Source organism: Phaenicophaeus curvirostris, chromosome 4 (genome assembly GCF_032191515.1).
Source record: "Phaenicophaeus curvirostris isolate KB17595 chromosome 4, BPBGC_Pcur_1.0, whole genome shotgun sequence".
Taxonomy (NCBI): domain Eukaryota; kingdom Metazoa; phylum Chordata; class Aves; order Cuculiformes; family Cuculidae; genus Phaenicophaeus; species Phaenicophaeus curvirostris.
In genome coordinates, this window is record NC_091395.1 from 59,236,859 (window position 1) to 59,256,066 (window position 19,208).

The 19,208-nt window shown below is 41.9% G+C and overlaps 2 protein-coding genes across 3 annotated transcripts in view; both read left to right on the plus strand.

Moving 5' to 3' along the window:
• Window positions 1-19,208, plus strand: part of CCDC149 (coiled-coil domain containing 149) — a 457,725-nt gene that overhangs the window by 337,993 nt on the left and 100,524 nt on the right. The window lies entirely within an intron of this gene.
• The window catches only part of PPARGC1A (PPARG coactivator 1 alpha), a 365,245-nt gene that overhangs the window by 179,554 nt on the left and 166,483 nt on the right, over window positions 1-19,208 (plus strand). Inside the window, exon 1 of one of the 2 annotated variants that reach the window (XM_069856203.1) lies at window positions 13,680-13,704. The exons of the other annotated variant lie outside the window; for it this stretch is intronic. The gene's annotated coding sequence lies outside the window, so the exon portion shown is untranslated. Of the gene's footprint in view, window positions 1-13,679; window positions 13,705-19,208 lie in introns of those variants that run through there. 2 annotated transcript variants of the gene reach the window in all.

Sequence of the window (19,208 nt, forward strand, 5' to 3'; positions counted from 1 at the left end):
ACAAATTAAGATAGAAGAAAAAGAGTAATTAATCTAAGAGTAAGTATAACCTTATTACAGATTGGGAATAGCCTGCACATGGTCACAGGGAGTTTCTGTTTACTGTTCACCTTGGTTTCAACTAACCATTAATTTTTAACTTCTTTCACTGGAGGTAAAAAGTGATATTTTTCAGCACAGTAGTTTGCATCTTAAGCAGTAATAATGTGCATTTAGTGCACTTCAGACCAGGGATGAGTGAAACTTGAGGTGCAGAGTCACAAATAGCCCAATTTAGGTAGTAGTATTTGCTCTAATGAGAGCTATTTATCCAGTGCTGCGTAAATATTGTTTGGTAGGCATACAAGGAAACCATTATTTGCAAGTAAATGAGAACAAAAGGAGAGTCCCTGAATTGTCAGTCTCAGATAGGAGGGTCATTCTGCAGCAGTATCCTTCTCCAGGTTGGCACTGCTGCTGGTATGTCCCTGGGAGTTGAGCAGCCCCGAAATGCAATCCCTCCATCCCTGCAGCCCTCCAGCCCTGCTGCCGCTGGCACAGACCAGATGCGAGGAGTTAGTTCCCCTCTTTTTCTGCTCCCTCTTGTCACTGGTCACTGTCACCACTGCTGCACAGCTGACAAAGTCCCTTATGCTGGTGCTTTGCGAGGCTGCCTCTTGACAGCCACATTACCTGCTAAACACGCACATTGTTTTGGCTTCTTACTTCAAATCCACTTAATGCTAATACTGCACACATGCTAATACTGCACACAACTGGTCTGTTGGCTGTGGGTATTCAGGCTCCCTACACTGTGCCTGTTGCTAAAACGTGAGTACTCTGTGGGGCTTTTTAATAATAAAACATCTGTTCTTCTAGTACTATTTCTTCTTTCAGCCATTCCACACGTGCTGTCCATGGTGGCATCTGTAAAATTTGTGAGTGGGGTTTATGTGGTTTGTGATAAAAATTGGGGATACATGCTAGTTTACCACCGAGGCTGGATCAGCTCAGTGAACCCAGAAATGCTGCGCACCACCTCTCCCTGGAAGTTTTTTCCTCAGTATGCCAATTTCGGATTCCTCAGAGCACCTTAGATGTTAAGGCATAACTTTGTGATAGAGACATATAAGAATTACAAGAATAGCTGTTAATCAAGTGGCAGGTGACTAAGCCAAATCTTTACTTTCAAAAGATTTATGAAGACCTCGTAGTAGTTGAACTAGATGATATCCCTTTTCCCCATCTTTCTCCATGTAGTCACTATAGCCGTGCCTTCTTGTCATCTTCTTATGGTTACACAAAGCTTCTCAGTATCACATTACTGCAGCACCTGCAAACTACATCTGAAATGATGACCTTACTGAATTATTCCCTGTAGTAGTAGGAAGTTGTAAGTAATCTGCTTGAAAGTGATCTATTTATATAGACGAAGCAGATTGGGAGCAGGTGGAAGAAAAACATGTAGGCAAAACAAATAAAGTGATGCTTTTTACAAAGTGTATGAAAAATACCTTCTTCTTATGTTAATTTTCTTCTTTTAAAAGGTTTTTGGGAGAAGATGAAGGAGGAAGGGTATCTTATTATAAAGAGACATGAGGAGGTTGGAAGGGACACGGGAAGAAATAAAAGAAACTATGAAGAAAATGCATTTAAGGGAATGGTTCAGCATGTTTGTGGTCAGCAGCAGGGGATGCCTGCAGTAAGGCCACGGAGGGTGTCTGGTTATGTCTAATACTGTCATTGAGCCAAGAGTCTGGCTGCAGCTAGTGTGCTCTTCCTGGAGGAGCATCAGAAATTGCTGCCCATCAAAATAAGGACACTTAGCTGTCAACATGCCTGTGTGTGATCTCAGCTCACCCTGGGTCCTTGCTGTAAGTCTGCTGCCTTTGGAGGTAAAGGTACAAAAAAGAAGACTAAAGGAAGAGGCTTAGACGGTAAGGACAAGTTGAATTCACCCAGGAAAAAAAACACAGTATTTCAAGTAAAAAAAGAAATGAGAGGAGTAGGTAAAAGTGAGGAACTCATGAGTATCCCCGGGCTTTTTTTCAGGCGTGTCTTTCTGTCCAGATTCACATAGATGAAGGAGAACAAGGAAGATGATGTTGTACTTATGCCTTAGGGAGATTGAAGCTGTGGGTCTGAGGATTGCTGGAACATGTAGAATAAACAATTTCAGTCTTCTTCCATCTGTAACGTGGCTATCTTATGGTGTGAGAAGAGGAAGCTATGACAAGGTCTCACCCTCCCTCTTCCATCCCTACCCTGCATGCTGTCTCCATATCGCGGTGGTGATGACAAATACAGATAAGTATTTCTCTTTTGCCACCTAGCTCTGTGCTTTGGCTTACCGTGTAATAAATTAACCAGCGCTGCCCTTCTGTGACAAAACAAAGTGAAGAACCCTTACTAAAGACACAGGTACCCTATATACAAGATGTACTTATGTTCACACCCATGTTCTAATGGATTCCCAGCACTCCTGAGGCCACACAGGGGGGTGAGCGTCTCCAGAAGATGCACAGACTAATTCGAAAAACCTGGCAATATTCCTATATAACAAATTCAGGCACAGCCCTGAAAATGATTGCAGCGTGAGGGTTTCATATCTGTAGAGCACCTTCATAGAGCAGAGCTGTATGTTAGGCAGAGGGTCTGAGCCACCCCTGACATCTAAGCTGGAAGACGGTTTGTGTTTTTGGCAACCAGTTGCAAGGTGTAAGAGAAGGCCTGATTGCTGTGGGAGAGGACAGGGTGGCACGCACATCAGCATTACATCCAGCTGTAAGTAAGTCACACGTGTGGTTGAGGCAAATAACTTAAGAAATCAAAGCGATCTAACTCAAATTCATGTAGATCTTGGGGATTTGATTTCATAGTTTTTGAGAGTTCTATTTGTCCTCTGTCCTTTGCAATGACTCTGTTAAGTTCCTCGGCATGAGGAATGTTAGTCCTTCCTTCTTTCGTGTTTGTGATACGTGGAGTTACCTTTATAATCATAACTTTAAAACATGCCTTTAATAGTAGCCCTTAGTAGCACTGCAATGTAAGGGTAGTGCATGCTACAGATGATAAAAAACTCCAGGTATGTTTGCGATGAGCCTAGGCAAGCTTTGCGTGATTAGGAGAAATACTTCTGTTTGACCAGTTTTTTCTACATTTCTTACTGTGAAAGCGGTAAGCAAAGAAACTATGCAGGCTAGTCAGAGTGCTGTCAATGCTAGCTGGATTTCCCTTTGAGTGGGAAAAGGGACAAGCCAAGATTCCTTTTCCATTCATTTTTGGAGCATTGCATCGTCAATTAAGTGAAAAAGGGGTAGTTTTCAAATGCAGCCAAATTCCTGGCAGACTCTGACATTTCCACAATAATCGTCATGTTGAGGGCTGGTGTCACATGGAGATTTACTGGCAATACTTAGGCAAAGGCCTACTTTGGAAAAAAAAAGCAGGCACATTTCATTCCAGTTCCACTCTAAAGAGGGCATGAGAGGAAAATGACAATGAATTTGATTTTTGCTTTCTTCATTTGTCACAAAATGAGGGTGTGTGATGCAGGAGTACACAAAGACTGCAACAACTTGCGTATGTCGCTAGGAAACCTGCCTTGAGATTTGATGCAATATATTACTTGAAAGGTTTGTACCATTTTCCCTTCATCTGTTCTGTACTTTAGTGTTACTAATCTTCTATTATCAGGAGTTGAGCAGGCTATTTGTTGCTCAAGTGTCCGTGATGATACGTGAGAAATTAATCTGAAGACACTTGGAAGTTCTCCACCGCGTCAGCATTGATCGGCTAGAGAAACTGAAGATTATTAGTTTGCAGGAAAGCCTGGTTTTGTCATAATACCTAAATCAAAGCAGCATAGTAAATGAGAGAGAGCAAGGGAATGTGCGAAAGTCAAGGCTCTGTGTTGAACACAGCCCAGCAGCCATTGCCCTTTTATGAATAAGAAATGAAAAATAGCCATTTGGTGACTTTACTGAGCGCTGCATGCTTTGCTAAACAGAAAGTGGTTGTGTTGGAGGGAAGCATCACTCTCCCTAACTATAATTTTTATTTTAAAAAATAATTTTTGAAGAATTCAAGAGCAGTCTAGGCTTAGCCAAGAACTTGGGAAAAGAAGAGGTCAGTAACACTGCCATGCTGTGACATCTGTGAAGCACTGTGCTCTCCTGGGAGGAAGCCGGTGAATGGTGAAACTACCCAGAGAAGGAAGCAGGATAGGCTGATCTGATCGAATAAAGTTGGAGTACTTGGCAAATCGTGCTAAATTGATATTTGCCCCAGGAAAATGTAGCTCTTATGGATCAAAGACCATTTTTTTTTCCAGAACCTAGCTGTTTTCAATGTGGATCCTATGGCAGTTGCAGGATGAGTGAAGAGGGCTTGTTTTCCTTCGAAAGGTTTGGGTTTACTTGTTGCCCTTGGAGTCTTAGTGCTAGGAGACGCCAAGACCAGCAGTCTGTAGGTCCCAGTGGACCAGCACTGATCATCTCTTCCACTGACCACCAAGCACACAAACCTATGCTACTCTTCACCACGGCCAGTAATTATTTTACTGTTAAATCCAGGCAGCATGCTATTCACCTCTACATGCTATTCACCTGAGCAGTGGCTACATAAGAAGGATTTAGAGAGGCTTTTTTTGGTAATTAATGGTTCACCACAGCATTTTTCAGCTTATTTTCTCCAGTTTCAGTAGCTATATGGCCTGAAATTACAGATCATTTCACTCAGGTCTTTTAATTGTATAGAATCATAAAAATTAGAAACGAGAGAGATCTATTGGTCCGTCTAATCTGTCTTCTTCTAGTGAAGGATTGTTCTTTCCTTATACACATCATTCTTTTTGTAGCCTAATTTTATACAGCTCAGTCTATAAGACAAAGAATATTCAACAGGATATTGTTACTAATACGTAATTGTAGAGGTGAGCATATAGATGGTCGCAAGTTCAAAGCTGGTGTCATTCATTGGTCTTCCAAAGGTCCCAGTGCCAGCACTCTTCATTTAAATTCCAAACTGGGTCTGAGTATGAAGCATTTAGTTGCTCTTAATGCATTTAGAAGGAATTTTGTGCTGGTTTTGAAAGGGACTTAGTGAGATAGAGATCTCTGGACCCTCACCACACCTGCAGCTGGTCCTTAATGCTGTGAATGTTTCAGGTCGGTGACTGCAACAGAGAAGCTCCTTTTAGCACATATTATTTAGTAATGTAATATCCTATACAAAGGCTAGTTATTCAAGCTGTAAATGGAAGAGCCAAATTGCCCCATAAATTTGAGGCTTATTGATGTGAGTTGCTTCTAATATTTCTATAGGGAAAAACCCTCTTATTGATCACTTGGGGCACGGTCTTACTTCTGACATTAATTTAGTTGTAGATTAGGTTGGAATGTATTACTTTCATAAGGATCCTGAGTGCTTGGAGTCACGCAGTGAAACCAAAGCACAAATACCAGCAGACTGTGTAGCTCGTGACACGGACTGAAATAGCAAGCAGCAGCAGTGAACTGGCACGCTTTCAGTTTGCTTCCTCTCAGAAGGCTTATTACAATAACAAACAACAGGTGGGGCTTTAATGAAATAGATCTCTTAGTCGAGCTGCTCAGGGATCATCCTCAAAAGTCTCCCTCTAGGTGCTTTAGGATGAGTAAGGAGGCTTCAGCAAAGGATTTGGGCTAGTTTATGTCCAGCACTGGAATAGATGTCACAAGGGATTAACAGAGCAAGTGTGTGAAGCCAACTATAATCTTGGTGGGAAGTATTAGCATTGCCCAGAAATGGTATCAGTGGCAGGACAAATCTCCTGAGAGAGGTCAGGAAAGGGCAGAATGAGATTAAGGCCATCTCACTGCAGTAGCTGCAAACTGTGTCTGTGCTGGGGTGGCAGGAATGGGGAGTGGGGTGCTCCTGCATTTGTTCAGCCTCTCCTAAATCTTCGTGACAGATGTGCTTTACTAGAGTCCTATGAGAAATACGAATGAGTATTCTCAGTGTAGCACTGGGTGCCAGCATCCTCTTTTGTATTCCCTATGCTGGTTCTGGTATACTGAGAAATGAGGGAGTATCTTGTGCTTGATCCATCCTTCCCACAGGAGGGAAGGACAGATGTCCCTGAATTCACTGCAGTGTGATGAATGGTATGTATTCCTGTTGCCCTCTTGTGCACAGGGTCCTTCTCCTCACAAACAGAAGGGGAAACCTTCTGCTTTCTGGAGCGGGAGAGTCGATCCCACAAACTGCTGTTTCTGACAGAAAGCAAGTCCTGACCAAGTCCTGCCAGAGCATCATCATAGACCTGAAGGAAATTGTGTGGGTTTGTGTTCAGCCTCTTTTGGCAGTACCTGAGATTTTGGGATCATAGAATCACTAGGTTGGAAAGGACCCACTGTGTCATTGAGTCCAACCACTCCTATCATATAGGATATGTCTTGCTTGCAGATTGGAAAGATGTAACTGGCAGAAAATACATGGAGATAATACATGGAGATGCAGTTTAAGTGAAAAGATGCAAACAAAAACCTAAGATTAATTTCTGATGTTTACTTTTTGGTCTGCGTGCACAGAGGATTATAAATGCAATCAACCTGTAACTGTGGTAAACCCTGAGAATGCTCTGACTCTGAACTGACATCTTTTCTCCAATACAGCTAACATCAAGGACAACAGCTAAAGCACTAGGGCCCAGTGATGATCTTCAAGGCCATGGGAATTGCTGCGCCTTTTCAGCTCGTTACTGTGTCTAGGCCAGATGGAGCTTGGTTTGTGAAAGTGGCCAGCACCAGACCTTTCCAACAAAGGGTAGTGAAGGGTTTGGTGTCAGAGCAGTCAGACATGCCAGTCCTGTATTATGCCTGACATGAATCCCTCCCTCTACAGGCCTGCATATTCTGTGAAGCACAAATCTTTGTTAATAGAATCTGCTTTAAACTTGGATTTCTTACTGTTACAGCTGCATTAACAGTTGTAGAAAGTTGATGCATTCTTCCCTCAGGCACTTATATCAGCACCAAGTTCCACTCTCTAATTACACATTTTACAAAAAAAGTATTTGATTTTGTTGGTTTGTATCTGCCACCTTTAGCTCTCATTGTATGCCCCTTCCTTGTTGTTTTGAGAGGCAGAAAAAGTGGACCCACACTGCTGTTTTACCATACCCACCTTTAGAAAATTGTGTCCTGTGCTACTGATTTTGATCCTTAAATAAAAAAAAATAAAATTAAAAAATCCCATTTTTTTTCCTGTCACTTTACATAGGAGGGATTTTCCATGTTCTATTTTTGTTGCCCTTCTTTGTCCTGCTTCTTCAAAGGAGAGTGAGGAATACTGTATACAGTTTTCAGCCAGAGGCTGGAAGATATATATCACTGTATTTCCATTATATGTGATCTCTGATTTCTTCTGTATGCATTTTAGCTTGTACGGGTTTCTTTCATCATTAAAAGGAAGAGAAAATCCATACATGGCAGGAATTGTGTGGCTGTGTGTTACGGAGGGACTTCTATAGGCAGGGGCTCATTAAAAGCAGAAATATGCAATTTAATGAAGTGATACACTTCATTAAGGGCATTGCATACAGCTCTTACTGAACTTTGAGTGTGAACTCAAGTCTTCTGTTTTCTGTTCTGCCATTGTGACTGTATAGTTATGTTCCTGTGGAGTGCCTGGCCTAGCGTTCTTGGGTTTAGTAATGGTATTATTATTACTATCTAGGCATCCAGATCAGTATCAGATCATGGTTCAAATGGGTTACAGAAAAGTAGCCAGTGCCTTTTTTGACTCAAGCCCAGAAAATGAAGGGAATTCAGAATGAAGAGGAACATGTTCGAGTTAATATTTCATCCTCAAATTGTGTCAAACCAATCTCGTTGTTCTCTTCCTCCTTCTCCTTTCTGTCTCCCGCTTCCTCAGTGGTGCTGTTTAAGGACAGAGCTTCCAGCCTTAACCCTGAATTACCCTCCTTTGGGGTTTCAAGTAAGAGGCTGGATATTGCTTTTATGTACGGGGTTTTATAGTTTAATTTATTTCAGTTGGTAAAGAATATTCATCACTCATTTAATTCAGAAGGTATCTATTGATTCCTTTCTCCTCATTTGGTATTTTCTGACATTTTATAGCACTTGCTATTGATTTATACAAAATCCGTAGTCTGAACGTCCCAAGAAGTGCTTTATTCACTTGTCATTTGCTGTTTTTCTTAACTAATAAATTTAACAGCCATGTACATCCAGTCTGTTAAGATCTCATGGCTCTACTTTCATAGAGATGACAGTTTGGCAGTAACAAATGAGTAATTCTTTCAGGCAGGAGCTTAGAAGTTGCAAGATAGGCAAGACAGAGAAACAAACTCCTCCTTGACTGGTTAGCAAGACCAAGCAAGCTCCTCTACTCAAAGGACAATTAGGTTAAGGTAGGCAAAATACAGCTCTGTTTCAGCTTGTGGAATGTCACATGTGGTGCTCTAATGGCAGCTTTATTTATAGCGTGTCAATAGATAATCAGTTTAAGAAGCACATGCAGCAATACATATGAGAGCAGGTATGTCTAAACTGTGCTGATCTGCCACACTGTCAGCTTGTCAGGTGCTATAGTTAGTTCTGCAGGTCTGCAGCAGAGTACAGGGATTCCATTAGCAGGGTGGTGCCTTCAGCAACCGGCATCAGGAATCTTCAGTGGAGATAATAGTCTAAACCATATTTCCGTGAGTGATCAGGGGATTGAATGAGCCTGAGTCTCACTGAAGGTCAATGGGATTAGCTCTCCCTCATCACTGGTACCTTCTAAACTATCTTCTAAGCTTGGGTTTGGGAAACAAGGTATGAGATTTATATGACCTCAGATATATGGGAGAAGATGCTGGAATCCTTTGGAGCAGGAGGAAGCAGGATCTGCAGAACTCTGAGTGCTTAGGAGGTGCCCAAACACGTTCTTACTTGAACTGTGGATGGTCCTCTCTCAGCCATATGTACTGCACTGCACAGTATATGGGGATGGCGTTTAGAAAGACAAGGTAGGTGGCTGTAAGCTCCGTCCAGGAGGACGTTGACTTTGCCTGGAGCTAGAGGAAGGGGAGTCCTCTGCACCAGCTTGGCCACTTAGGCATTAGGTGTGTAAATCTGAGAGTCACCCTCAGTTCCTCCCACTGTCATGCCCACTGGGTGGTGGTTTGTTTCAGCCTAAGGTGAGTACATGGACTAAAATCAGACGACCTGCCCTGTGCAAGTGCTGCCTTCTTTCTCCTTTCTAAAAGGACCTGACTCAGGTATGGAGAGGTGACATTCAGGTTCCATAAAGCAGGTGAGATGAGTGTCACATCCAGAAACTGCCCTTACCTCTCCGTGTTTAGGACGTATCCTGAGTACAGCAAGTTTGACACAGTTCCTTGTGGACTTCTTTTTCCTGTCTCTGGCCCATTGCTGTAGGCTCCTAAAAAGGAGCCTGGTTGATGAATAAGAAGCACTGTATGAATAACTTTAACATAGACAATATAAGAAATAATGTAGCTACGGCTTGGATTTAGTTCAGGAGCATCTTAAATTTTACCTTCAGTAACCACTGTAGAGTTAAAAGTTGAGGTACTTCAAAAAATTTCCCTTTCATGTACTGTCATGCAGTGCTCCTTGATCTGGGTTGTACTTGAAGACATTTATAAGCTCTTCCTCTTCAGTCACTTAGAAAGTACTAGAGGGACCTTTTTTGGTATAAATCTCATGCCTCCACGAGTTAAGGTGCCAGCTGTGAGTCTGGCACTGAAAACACACTGTGTGCTGAAGACTTGCCATCCAAGAGGCAGAACTGCATAACAATGTTCTTCACTGAGAGATCCCAAGGATCCCTTAGTAAGTTTAGTAGTTCACACCATCATCCTCTGATGAGAAAACTCAGAAATGAAGATTACTGTGAGGCTGAAATGGGTACTCATGGCAAGAAAATAAAACCATAGCAGGAATTTGATGCATACCAGGTACTAGACTTCAGTGGTGAATTCATGTGGAACTGGTAGCAGATCAGAGTACAACGTCTGGTTAGGGAGAAGGAAATGAAGGACGGGAATATATAAGAATGTTAGGAGAACACAAAGCTTTGAAAGAAATAATTTTTAATAAATAATAAACTTTTAATAAATAAATAAATAATAAAAATATTAATAAATAAATGATGGGCCCATGCTGTGCTTTGTCCAAGCTGACCTCACTATAGCTTTTGAAGAAGATGCTGCAAATTGCTTGTATTTATCCTTGTATCTCTCCAACAACCGTATCAGTTAGTCTGCTGGTATCCAGCATCATGCTGAGTCTCCTCAGAGTGGTGTTCAGTGCTCCGATAAAGATCCTTCCCAGCACAAAGGTCACTGGGAGGCTTCTGAACCCTTTCCTGCTTCATTGTCATTCCTGTTCGTGCTACTGAAGGGCTGTTGACTGACTAGGAGCTTCAGGCAACCTTGCTGAGGTGGAGATGTGTCCTCCTGACCATATCCAACATAGGTAATGTCACTGTGCTTGGGTGGATTGGCACGTAAGGGCTGTGGGAGTGTGAGAAGCCAGTCTTTTCCCAGAAGTAGCACCCATTTCACAGTTCAAGCGGTTTGAAAAATCAGGATCTGCTCAGGTAGCAACTCAGTATTTAAAAAAACCCTCATGTTTTTCTCAATTTGTTTCTTCACACTGATGGCAACTATATGGTGGTATCACAGTAATAAGCTGTGTATATATTTATTTTAAAAAATAGCCTCTGGTTACAGTCAAATCCAGTCCAGATAAGACTTCTGGTGGATTCTTGTTACCTTGTGCCTATAAACCCGTTCTCACACTAGCACTTTTCTCACTATTGGAATTGCAATGAAAGCCTTTTAGACTCAGAGCTGTAATATCCAGAGATGTTTTGTTTAGAGTAGTGTAAAATCAAGCATGTTGAATGAACTTCAAGCAAGGTACATTTGATCTGAGTACTGGATTATGGAGTATGATATATGGAGCTTCTTTAACTGTGTGGAGTTAGATTGATTCTTAGCAAATAGGTGACAGATTCATATGTAGGGGAAAATTGAAGTTCTCATCTATATATTGTTTTTATTATGTTTTCTTTGCTTCAGGCTCTAACATATCAAAGACACTGTGGGTGAAAGAAGTAGTTTCATTTCCATCAATAAATGTCTTCATATTCTTGCAGCTCATACACAATTTGGGTTGTTTCATGGTGGTGAAAAAGACAAGGGAAAGTCACAAAATAATTCATTGCAATCCAGAGCAGCTTAGATTGGAATCAGTGCTAATATTTACAATTATTGCCAAGCTCTTTCCCTGCGCTATCCGTCTTACATTTAGAATTATGCTTCTGGCCCAGTAAGAGTCTGTCGGTATGTTGGTTTGCATCTGTCTTTGCCATATGCAGAGCAAGACAAGAATTTTGCCTGCTTTGTTTTTAGATTTTTTTATTGTACCCCTCCAAAATCAGACCAGCTGTTGCCTAGATGCTGCCTTTTGCAAATGACAGCACTCTTAAAAAGCGAGTTTATCTCATCTTGAGGATTTGTCATCGACTTCGTTATATTTTGTTGTCATCTGGGAGGCAGGATTCAGTAGCAGCAGCGTTGGTGGCCTTTTGTCACCCTGCTAACGTGGCTCAGGCACACCTTTGCTGCTGGCCAGTGGGTGAGTAGCGTTAGAGACGGGGTGTATTCCACTGAGGCCACATCAGTGGGTTTGGGTTACTTTTGCCTGGTGCCTCTGTTTAAGTAAAAATTATATCTTTTTTTTTCCTCTCAGAAAGCAGAATTCTAGTAAGTAATTTCTGAATGAAAAGTCCCTTTGCATCTCTTTTGTTGCCAGCCTGATGCACCCCTCTGTGTCTGTGCAAGCATCTGCCTCCTTCCGACATTTGTGCTGCTTTACCTTGTGCTCCCTGGCTCTAAAAATAAAATATCCATATGTGTTAAAGAAGCCTGTGTTCACGCACGCTCCCGGTATGTAACACAAGTCCTAAAGTCACACTGAAAGCAGCAGAGAGCCACACTGCCTAAGCTCATCTGATTATTTAACTAAAAGGAGAAAGGAGAGGGAAAAAAAAAACCCACGGAGGAGAAATTGGGAGCTGCAGGAGGGAGGCTCACGACATAGCCACAATGTGGAGCAGCTTATGCTTAATACCTCCTGGCACGTTTAGTTTTATGGTGAGGACATTGTCAAGCTGTGGAAGGCCCAAAATTTGTGACAATAGACATTAGTGAAACCTGAGGAAAATAAACATGTTTTCCAGCAGGCTAGAAGAAAGGTGCAAAGGAAAGGGGCTTTTGTTTGCATCTCAGCAGCCCTGTGCAGAGCTCTCAGACTGGGGAGCATGACTGGGGTCTGCAAATGAAAATCCCCAGGTGAAAAAATGAACCTAAAAATTAATCAGATTTTTTTTGTCTCCTTATTAAATAAGCAGTGTGGATTGCGAATAGTCAACACCTTATAAAAACCAGGATCTCATCCTAAGAATGATACACTTTATGAATTTTAAATATACCACAATATATATATTTTTTTGAAAGAGTTGTTTCATGTAGAAGCATGCTTAAAAACTAATTTTTGGTTTCTACTGAAGCAGTACTCCCAAGAAAACAGTGTTTGATTTTTTTGTTCCTTGCCTGAAGCCTTGATTTCCTAAATGCAATGAGTTCAGCGTCCTCAGCTAGTCTGTGGTAAATGCTGTAATGGAGCAGCAGGGCAGACTCCCTGTTTTGTTCTTTTTTTATACAGTTTGGTAAAAAAAATGGGGAGTCTAAGCTATCTCTCGTTGGGATGAAAGATGATGGTGCTAGGTTAAAGACTGATGAAGAGCATCATAAAGAAAGCCTGGCCATGCTCAGGGTATGCAGCTGGCATCTTGAGGTGCGATGTACAGAGAGCAAGCTCAAGCAATTTTTTTCTTCAAATGTCTTACATTGGGACTATTTTTTTCTGGTTTGGGGTGGAAATACTTGTGTCCTGCTGAACCCATTTCTGCATTGCTGAACCTGAGCTCTGAAAGAGCTCAGCAGCCAATATGGAAATGAGTCCATTTCTATCAAAATGGCCTGTATTATTATTCATGTTTATTGGCTGCAGAGCGGTTCAGGAAGCACTTTTCAAATATGCTGAAATATTTTCCTTTAAACAGACCCAGCAGCTATTTGTATTTTCTTTGCTTGAATCCATACCCCTGACGCAGTCTTAATTATAATGACAGCAAATAAGACAATTATTGCAATATGTGAAAAAACACTTTTGGGAAAGGCGTATGAGAATACTTTGGGTAGTATTAGCAGTTCTGCTATACTTTACATCTAATTAGGACTGTTCCACAGTGTCACCAACCCTCTGTCATTACCCTGTGAACTCCCTGGCTGCAGCGATGCATTTGCTGGACCAGCAGGAACGTGTCAGACCGCAGTCGCACTTCTCCAAATCTTTTCACGTGTGGATCTTTTGTGTCGACCCGTTCCTTCTCCTCCCTTCCCCTTTCCCCTCTCGCCTCCCCCCCTTCCCCCTCCTCGTGGTGTGACATTTTCTTCATGACAGCCTGTCTCCGAACTGCACTTGCTGCTGCCTTGGTAAAGGCTTACAAAGAGAGTGTAACAGCCAGTGGCCAATCGAGTTTGTGCAAGCTCCATCAGCTATGGATGAAACATCCACGAGAGAGAATAAGGACTTAGAAGAAAACTGGATAAAAGGGCTGCGACGAGAAGCTAGCTGGCAGGTTAGTGATACAAAGACGTATGCTTGCAAGCGAATTAAATCTCAGCACTAAAAATCTCTGAACTTTTTAACCTAAGCATAGATGAAACATGTATGTTTATTTGTAGCAATGCCTGAAAGCATATTCCTGGGAGAGCAGGAAGAATAGTTGTGAGATTCCAAAGCCATGTATTCCAAATTGTAGAATGAGTAAATAGTTTTATAAATCTGCAGATAGTACTAAATGCACACTTGCTTAATGAAGGTCCTTGCAATAACAAGTTGCAGGTGCATGCTGTAATATCAAAGGAATTACATGGCTCTTGTCTGTATATATGCAAGTTTATTCCATTTAAAAAAAAATACCACCTGTCACCCTCTTACTTAATTGTGTCATAGTAACTGTAACAAGGGGTTTCTTTTAGCCTCTTTTAATGAGTCATTTTAAATGCACAATGTTTATTTTCTTTATTTTACTGGACTCGCAATAGATGTGTATGCAGTTCAATTCAAAGGCAGGCAATTTTCATTAAAGTGTGCAGAGCAATAGTGTTTACATTATGCAGTACCTTTCTGGAGTTAGCAGAATTAGAAACCATTTCAGACCTGCTAAGCCCCACTGAGTGGTTGTGATTGCTCTTTACATTACATCCTAAGCATTGTCTATGCACTTTTTTCTGCTCTATTGCATTTTAATTAGTCAATCAACAATATTCAAGAGATGTGTCACAAAGTTATTTCTTTTTTTTCCCCCTTGCTGCTTCTTACAAGGGATTTTAGAAGATTATTATTATTATTATTTTGGTGATGCCATTATACAAAATTCAGATGAAGTGGTGATTTGATTTGTTCCTATCAGGTGAAGCTTTGCAAGAGTCCCAGCTTGATAAGAGTTACTGCAGCAGTTTAAATGCTACAAGGCATGCTCTCTTCCTCCAGAAGAATAGCTGGTTTTGTTTGGTCCCCTCCTCACAACTTTGCTCTAGAAAAGGCAATACAAGTCTCTCTTCAGAGGAGCGTGATGCTTGGTGTAATGCTGCTTGTGGCTTTTGTTGTGGCAGGTTTCTGATCATCTGTCTGTATCACTGACAAACTGAAGTATAAAATTGGGATGCCATGAATGCAGAAGCCAAATGATCCATCCTCTCTGTGTCGCTGTGGAAGCAGGTGTGTGGAGGTGATGGAGAGGAGGTGATCACTGTGCAGACACAGTGTGGGAGACCACCACTGCCCCAGAGAACCGGACTCCACAAACGGGTGATCTGAAGAGGGGAAGACCTGGAGGAGATGAGGGAAAGGCAGGAAGAAAGCCAGGGCTGTGGAGGTGTCTGTAGCTAGTCTGTACACCCATTAACTGACCTGGAAATCTCTTCTTCTGCTTCCCTGGTTTGCTATTTCTGCCAGGTCTGATGAGTGAAGAGTGAGTTGGGAAAACATGGAAGCAATTTTCCTGTAGTACCTAGCTGGAAAATAAGTATACTGTGGCAAAAATTAATTTCCAGTTGGCAGCGTCTGCCTCCTTTTCGTGTGAGGGGGTGTTGCACCATTACAGCAGTGGTGGCATGGCGAGGGAAGAAGTCTCACATTCTGTAGGTGCCATACCTGCAGCCCTGAGATGGATAAAGGTGGGACCTTATCTCTGAGGAGGCAGTGTGCCCTGGTACCCCTGCATGTGTCCGCTACTGTTCTGCTCCCTCCCAGGCAGGAGTGGTATCTCCATCAAAAGGAGAACAAGGATGGCAGTTATAGATGTTTTGCTCTGAGACTGCAACTCTCATGCATGCGAGTGAGATTTTCAGAGAAGCCCCTGGGAAAGGGTTATCCAATTCTCACTTGGGTTCTAACTCATCCCTTATTTCTTCACTCTGCAAGGTCTTCAGAAATCCCAGGGTAGGGCAGAGCATCAGTCCTGAAAGGAGCTGATTTAGAGTGAGTGCTGCAGAGCCAGAGCTCCTCTTCAGTCCTGTCTGCTGGGGAGCTCCAAGGTGATGGCGTACATCCTTTCTTCTTAAATGGGCCAAGTTTTTTTAGCACTAGGCCCTTATATCCATATTTAGTCTCCTAAATAAGTGTCCTCATTTTCTGAAGTGCTGAGTATCCTGGGAAGCCAACAGACATTTCAGTTTTTGTGGGCTTCGATGTGCAAGATCTGTGCTTCAGGCTGCGTGGTGGTGGGTACCTGTGATGTGGTCCTGGGGTAGGAGGCAAGCTGTAGTGCTCAGCTGGAGGTTTTGATGACTGTGAGCTGCCTTTGAGAACTAATTAGTGGACCTTGGAGCTGCTGAGCGGTCCTAGCTTCAGCTGTATGTGTTGGTGGGTTGGACAACCCGCCAGCCCATGGTGGCATGGACAGGGGGCCACAAAGCAGGAGAGCAATCGTGGCACCGTGTGGCAAACCTGGCGGAGTGGCCAGTCACACGAGTCTCCTTCTTGTAGTGATAGACTTGGCAATTCTGACTTCACACTTACTAAAACTGGTCTCCTTATTCAGCAGGCTAAATATAGGTTAAGCAGCCAAGCTTGAGCATCCTGCTTTAAAAATTCTGGCGATAGTCATCTCCTATCCTCCCTATCAGCCAGCGCACTCGTCATGCTGTGAGAGGTCTGTGCGATAGCCCCATGCACATGAATAAACATCAGCTTGCAAGTAAAAGAAGAAAGGAGCTTACAGTATTTCTTTCAAGGGGATATACAGTTGGAAAATGGATTGCATTCTGTCTCCAAACAGACTTAGTTTTTTATTAAGCAACAAAAACCCCACAATGCTAAAATTATAATTCTGTTTTTATCACTTAGCTTCAACTTTTTATCTTGTATTGTTCTCATCATCTCTGACTTTGTTGTAGTGGTCTATATCTATTTTTGATTTTTCATGGAGAAAGGTGGGCTTTCTTGCTTCTCTTAGCAGACCTTCAGAGCAGGTTTTCAAAACCTCCTATAATCCCTTTTCCTGATGTTTCCTGGGGAACAGCTTCTGACATCTGACAGATCTATAGCTGTCACAAAGCTGGCACAGTTTTACCACAGACCAGGCACATATTTGGGCGACTGCAACTGTGTGGATAGACTAAAGGTTAAGAAATCTATGAGGGTGTGGATGTCAATATTTAAAGGAAAAAGTCCTGCATATTTATAGAGGCAAATGGATTTTCCTTCGCGTTTACCTATCCAGGGAAGTTTGTGCTCTTGGAGATGCCAGGGTAACTCCAGTTGATTTAAAGGGAATTATTCTTCTGCAAAAGGGAGCAAACAGTAATCCAAAATCTCCTAACAAGGGAGCAGTGCACTGATTCTAGCAACTTGTTGGAGCCATGAATCCCTCTGCTGACATAATGAGATCTTGAAAGCCACAATTTTCTTTCTAATTGGTGTCTCAATCAGAGTATGGCCTCTGCCTCAAATTTACTTTAAGCTTTGTCCTTGATATGCTGTGTTACTGTACAGCCTAAAATACACTGCCTGTATTGCAGAGGGAGAGGTACAGGGCAAGATGTGTTGAGTAATTCTGGAATCATTTGGGATCTTTCATCAAGATAGGCATGCAGTTGATGAAAAATAGACATTTTGTCAGAGCCTTCAGCAGTTCGGTGATTGTTTCCTACAAAATAATAAAAGCAGACATGTCTTGCCATTTCCATTTAATTTTTAAGCCTCCTATACATTTGTGGGGAGAGGGAGTGATTTGGCTTAAATGAGAACTTATTAGGCTTCAGTAAAGCTGGGAACACAGCAAGACACTGTATAAAGTACAAGATACACAATAACCTATCTCCTCCTCTCCAGTATGGTCCCATTGAGTTAATAGTAATTGGGAAAGAACACTGGATAGTCACTACATGTGTGCGGATTGCATGTGCAGACGTGTATCTATCCATCTGTGTGGATATGTGCATACAGTGGGTTCATATCTTCAAGGTGTGGTAGTGCTGAGAACTGAATGTTTTGAAAAGGAAGATTTAGAAATCCTTGCCTGAAGTAATATGTAATGATTTTTTCTTATTTCCTCTTCTGTCTAGAGTAGCCATTCTTAAACCTTGCAAACTTTCCAATTCCTAATTTAATAATCATTTGATTGCAAAATTTCCAATTCCTGATTTAATAATGTAATGAATATTTAAAATTTTCAGGTGTCAAAATTTTGGGGGGTTGTTTCTTCCTCTTTTCACAAGGACATGATTGCTCTTCTGTGATGATGGAAACAAGTGAATGACCCTGCAGATTCTTTTTTTGTTGGTTTTTAAGTATTTGTTTGACTGATCATGGTGCTGATGACCCTTTCCTTCCGTGTTGGTGATAGCCGAAACACCTGGTGATAGAGGCATGGAATATAATCATCTTTTTGTATTATTCCCCAAGTTTTCCCTGTCTTCCTCCACAATACGGATGTGAAAATACTGGAAATTTTGACTTTGTTGCTCAAAGTGTGCAAGACTCAGGTGTAGTATATCCAATAGCCCTGTTGTACTGCATTTGCTCTGAACACTGAATTCCTTCAAAAGTGAAGCTGATGAAGTTTTATTTTTTTTCTCTTCTATTTTTTTTGCGTAAGAGAGGAACAGTCACAATTCAGTTATCCTGGACTGGTAGCTTTTGAAACTGTTTATTCTTTTGTTCCCTTAAGTATTCTATTTTCAAGACAATGACCATAAAAAGATCTACTGCTGGATTGATTTTAACCTGACAATCATATTTTGTTGCTGGTTTCAGTATTTCTGGTATGGAGTGAGGTCCATGGCTGCAGGGCTTTGTGGCTAGGCAGTGAGTTCACCAGGTGCGGGTGGACTGGCTGGACCTCCATCCTCTGGGTTACCATAAGTGCCCTCGAAGGAGATTCTGAAGGCTTCACAAAATGATCAGCAGTCACATAGAAGCCTATTGGAATGGGAAGTTCTTTATCAGTTCTGCCTACAGTTGATGTTTTGATTTTTGTGGGTTTTCTATATATTTTGTATACTTAACACTTACGCATGGTGCTTCGAAGTGTGATACTAACATAGGAAACTGTTACCTAGGAGTGCCTGGGAAAAAATACAGCTTATTTGTAGAGTAGAGGCTATTAATGAGTGGCGGTGCAGTTATGTATTGAGGTTGTTAGACTCCGGCATTGGTGTTTGGTCATCTGTGATGTTATCTGGGCACTTTCTGACTTTGCTCAACTTGCCATGTTAGATGGAGTGGCATTAGGCACTGGTATTTGGGAAGGATGGATATGTTATTCCCTCTTCAGAGTGCTTGCAATGATTAGTCCATCAAGTTTGGGGGGTAGACCCTGTACCACAAAGACAAAATCATTTGCCTTATTTTCATCATGCCTGATGAAATGTTCTCTCCCTGATGCTCCTCATCAAGTGCAGCAGAAAGGGAATATTCCCTTGCCAGGCGAGATGCTGTCAGTCCTTCTGAAAGCTGGGATCAGGCATGTAGCAGCGAGAAAAGAGACATAGATGCACTGGGATAGTATGAGGTGTCTTTTTGATAACAAAATACCTAATTAGCGTAAAAAGAAGTAGGACCGATGTGTGATAT